Here is a 5,185-nt window from a genome sequence, read left to right as displayed (position 1 = left end):
CTGTGTTCAGTAAATTGGAACTTTCATATATTGGGTTTGCAGCTCAGCCGAATTCTGAAAAATTATTAATAGTTCAAACCACTTGGAGGTGGAGGTGGCAAGATTCCGATTTCTATGATTTTCATAGTACAGGGACTTTCTTCGGAGCAATAATCTCATCTAAAAGAGGCCCAGGGCCTCCCTAGGCGGACTCAAAAGGAGAGAGCTCTGGACAGAAGAGGAAAGCGGAGACTGTGCTTTCCCCACCCACAGAGCATGAAGGTCAAACTAGATTAGTTAAGGCAAGGAGGCGTGCTGATCATATCTGGGGAATTTGTAGATTACCAAGACTGGCAGGGAAGGAAACAAGGGACTTTCTCTGGAGGAACAGGGATATTTCAGACTCCAATTCAATCCCCATTTGTAGAAGGAACTTCAGCCCCACGCTAGGCGCTTGGTACGTATTATTCCATTTAATTTTTCCAACAATCCCTTTATTTACAAAGCCAGCAAGGATCAAAAAGGTCAAGTGGCTTGCCAAGGTCACAGGGCAAGTTCAGCCCTGAGGCCAAGATTTGAACCCAGATCTCATGACTCCAGGCTTGGGGCTGGTTCCACCAAGCCACCTTCAAGTCCCCTTGAGAGTTACAAAGAGTGGGACATGTGGGTGATATCTGGGACAGAGAGGACCTAAGCGGTCAGGGCTAATGTGACCCTGTGGGAGGGTCATTCGTGTCTTCTCTTTTCGGTTTGTCCTGGAAAGTCCCACATCTTTTGCAGAACTGCTTCCTAGTATCCTTATCTGGAATGGCTGCCAAGGGCAGCCAAAGACCAGGCTTGCCCTTGGAGGCCTGAGAAGGGAGGCTGAGGGCAAAGGTTCAGTCCATCTCATGTGGCCCTCCCGGCCAGGGGCCCCGCAGGTGGGTGGAGTAAGCCTGCGTTTGTCAGCACCCTCCTCACTCTCCCGAGCAGGGGTCTGGCAGGCGGGGGCGGAGTCCCCCAAGCTGAGACTGCCCTTCCCCAAACAGGGCTGCCTGGGATTCAGAGACTGCATGGAGAGAGCAGAGACTGTAGATTGAAACCTGGGTTCAAATTCCAGTCCCCAACTTACCTGGCAGGAAAGAAACCATGGTCACAAAGGTGGCTTTCCCAGGGTGAGGCTCATCCATTGCACTCCAGATGTGCTGAACCCTGTGACTTCCCCTGACCCTCCCCCAAAAGTCCCAGTCCCATCACTTACTTGGCTAAGTTTCTTCATCTCACTGTGCTTTGGTTTCTCCATCTGGGACCAATACTCATCAGATGGAAGGGGTGAGCCCATAGGAAGCGCTTCCCATCAAGGAATGAAAGCTGTTTAAGGTTTCCTGGTGCCCCTCCAGCTCCAAGGAGCAGAACCTGTGTCCAAACAGTTAGCACACCTGCCTGGGTACTGGTGTAGCCCTGGGGAGATACCGTGATGGACCAGTCATGGCTCCTGCTTGGCAGAACCAAGCCAGCCAGTGGGACAAGGGCTGCAGCAGAGGGATGCAGAGGGATGCACAATACAGCCAGGAGGTGGAAAGGAGAGACTTCACAGGGGAGAGTCTAAATATTTAACAGCCTGCTTGCCATGGTCACTGGCCAATCAGAAAGGACACTGGCTGTAAACAATCCATAGACCCATCAGTGTGATTTTGATGCCCTGGGAAGGGACATTTGATTTGTGTCCTGATGGATAAGAATTCTTCAGACATGTGGGAAAAAAGGGCACTCCCAGCAGTGGGAACAGCATGTGCTAAGGCCTGAGGACCAGAAAAAGCAGGGTATGCCTAGAACCATATGGTTGGAGCGTAAGATGCACATGGCGGGTGGGGAGAAGAGAAGGTCTTGAATACCAAACTAAGTTTGGGTGCCACAGTTAGGATACTTCTTTCTTTTTCTTCTTTTCATTTAGGATACTTCTGCGGTGGCATTCCATGCCTGTGACCCTGACGAACGGGCACAGGGTTTCCAGGGTCTGTACACTCCTCCCATCCCAGGCCCATGACATCTACCTGGGGCAGCGGCGTTGCTTGGGGTCTGGCTCCATTCTCCTGGGAGAGGGTCCAACAAGCGTGGGCTAGGAGGAGAGGCTCAGTCAAGGGCCCCAGAGTGTCACTGAGGCCCCCTGTCTGCTCAGGAAAATCTCAGGGATGCTTTGGGAATAAAGGACCTGGTTCTAGCACAAGCTCTGCTGCTTATGTACTGTGTGATCTTGAGTAAGGCACAAACCCTCTCTGGGCCTCAGGGTCTCCATAGCCAGCATGAGGAAGCCTGTTGATTTCTCCCTCGGAAATGAAAAGAGTGCCAAGCTGATCCTCTCTGACCAGCCACGCTACCTGACCTTGTGGGAAACGTGAGGGATTTGAACTCGGGCAGAGCCAAGTTTGAGTCTCAATTTTGGGATGTCCTGGATCTTTGACTTTGAGCAAGTGTTAAGTTCCGGGCCTTCATTTCCTCATCTCTAGAACGTGGACTTGATTGGCGAGGTCGATATGGTGTAGAATAAACGAGAACACTTCGGGTAAGAGTTTCGCTCCCTCCCTCGCCTTCTATGGGTGTCCTTTGCTCAGCGGCAGGGCCTTTGCTGAAGCTGGAGGTCAGTGGGGCGTGGGGAGGAAGGCCGTACCCTTTACTGCTCTGCCAGGACACTTTCGGGCACGGAAGAGGGCACTATTAGTAATAAACAGCCACGAGCCTGGTGTGTCCTACGGAAACTGGAATCTATGACCCTGGAGATGAGAGGAGAGGCAGAAATGGAGAATGAGCTACAGAGGGGAGGGGAGGCGGGAGCAGGCACCGTGAGAAGAGGGCGTGAGGTCTCACGCTGGCTTTAGGACGTTCTCCCGCAGGACGTGCTTATTAGAACCCTTGCCAGTGTTCCAGAAGAGCTTCAGTAAAGAGCTGCTCCTCTTGCAGCGGTTTGGGAATTGGATTTGAGTTGGATGGTTTTTTTTTTAATCTCATGCATTTGCTTTGCTGGTTGGTTGCTTCGTTTTCCTCTTGGCTGTGACTCCCTGCTAAGCCTGCTCTCGGGCTGGGGGCAGGAAGGCCCAGTTACAGCTGGGCTCTGCAGGTAAAGAGCTTTACGATGCTCAGAAAACAATCATTGCTCAGAGAATATCCTTCCCCTTCCATCATCCTCAGCAACAGCGCCCTTGCACCGGGACCCTGTCCACGGTCATTGCAACCCCCCAGACTCACCAGTGCCTTCATACTCTGCAAGTAGTCTGGGCCCTCCAGACTCCCCACCCCTCCCCATGCAAGAATCCTGAACTCCTCTGAGAGCCTGCTGTACTGCTGTCCTTTCCGCTTCCTCTCTCTTCCTCTCTGGTGGGGGCTGGGATGCAGCTGGCGGGGCTGGGGGCGGGCTCTCCCCCAGACTGCTTCTCTCACAGCCCCCTCAGCGCCGCACACCCGGGTCTGCATTCCTCCATCCTTAATGCCTCCTCTGGGAACATAGGCTTTCAGAAATCTGAGAAGACCAACCAGCCGGTGCAGGCCAGAGGGAGGTGGGCCCAGACGGGGGTGTGTGGGGGGGTGGGAGGTGGGGCTTGGCTTCTGCCTTCGCTGGAAAGAGAAACCTCGGGCTTTCCCATCCCCTTTCAGCTGCTCTGGGCTTCCAGGCCAGGGAGAAAAGAGGGTTGGCTTTTGCTCAATCCACTTGGGGAGATGAGGGCCAGCAAAGGAAAGAAGTTGTGATGGTTTGTAAAGGTAGAGGGACGTTGCCACATCTACCTGGTGCAGAAGTTTGCACATCGGGGACCCTTCATTGCCCCTTAGGCTTCCAGAACAACAGGAAGATCCTACTTGCAGGACCAATCAGAGAGGTGAAGCTAGTAGCCCACGGTCACACAGCCAGGAAGTGGAGGTGCTAGAGTTCAAATCCAGGCTGGTTCTGCAGCACCACACCACCTCCAAGTACATGTGTCCGAGGCACAGTTGGAAATATGCCCTTCCTGCACACCTCTCCCCTGTTAACAAGCAAAACCCTTCCCTTTAGGGATTTGTTCTTTCCATTGATGTAAGCCCTCACCCTCACCCCGCTCTGCTCTTGGAATCTTAAAATGATGACTCATTTAGTCCAGAAAGGATGGTTAGAAATTGATTTGTCCAACTCCTTCTTACAGATGGGGAAACTGAAGCCCAGAAAGGGCCAGGGCTTGCCCACGTCAGACCCGGAGCTCCCAAGACGCAGCCCACTTAGGTGGAGTCTTGTCAGGCAGACTGACTCTGCCATTTACTGTTTTTTTTCTTTTTTAACATTTTTTATTGGAGTATAGTTGCTTTACAATGTTGTGTTAGTTCCTACTGTACAGCAAAGTGAATCAGCTATACATACACATATATCCCCCTTTTTTTGGATTTCCTTCCCATTTAGGTCACCACAGAGCATTGAGTAGAGTTCCCTGTGCTCTACAGAAGGTTCTCATCTATTTTATACATAGTATCAATAGTGTATACATGTCAATCTGCCATTTACTTTCTGCATGACCGTGGCCAGCAGGTGTTACCTTTGTGAGCCTCAGTTTTCTCACCTATTAAATGGGGATCACTGAAGGGTTGTAGAGATTAAAGAAAGTTCTAGGTTTGGATGCAGTGCCATAGCTCCTGGCACACGGTAGGTACTCAGTACAGTCTGGCTGCCTTCCTTCTTTCCTAGCAAAGGAAAATGGAACCTTAAAGCACTGAGACTAGGGCCACCCCTTTACAGGGCCTAAGGGGAGGATAATAGGACCCAGTGACGTATGAGAGCTGGTTTGCACTGGCTGGTGAGAGCTAACTGTTGAATAAGAGCAGATTGTTAAATATTTGGGAATTCCAGAGCAGTTGTTGATAGGTTTAAATCGGCTGTGCTGGGAGTACTTTACACCATGGAAATTGGCAAACACTACTAAGGGATTTTTTTTTTTTTTCTAGTAAAGGCATATAGTATGGGATTTGCTGGAAGTAGGAAGTGACTCATGGTATCATTATGCTTATTTTACAGATGAGACCCTGGAGCTAGCTGTGCCAGTGAAATGTATCTGCATATCACATAAATTACAGCTTCACTATTTCCCCAATGTGTGAGCTTGGGCGAGCCATTTGACCTCTCTGAGCCTGTTTTGTCAGGCAGAGAAACTGAGGCAAACGCCCAGCTGGCTGGGTGGTGCAAAGGGAGGTCACCCTGGCGCCCATCTCACTG

General features: G+C 51.1%; 1 non-coding gene across 1 annotated transcript; it reads left to right on the top strand.

Moving 5' to 3' along the window:
• Positions 1-1,082: 1,082 nt before the first annotated feature.
• LOC116756241 lies at positions 1,083-1,238 on the top strand. The gene has a single exon (XR_004350606.1). It is a non-coding gene; the product is annotated as a U1 spliceosomal RNA (small nuclear RNA).
• Positions 1,239-5,185: the final 3,947 nt, after the last annotated feature.

This window comes from Phocoena sinus, chromosome 6 (genome assembly GCF_008692025.1).
Source record: "Phocoena sinus isolate mPhoSin1 chromosome 6, mPhoSin1.pri, whole genome shotgun sequence".
Lineage (NCBI taxonomy): Eukaryota > Metazoa > Chordata > Mammalia > Artiodactyla > Phocoenidae > Phocoena > Phocoena sinus.
Note: the sequence above shows the minus strand (reverse complement) of the source record. Positions and strands in the feature narration are given on the sequence as shown.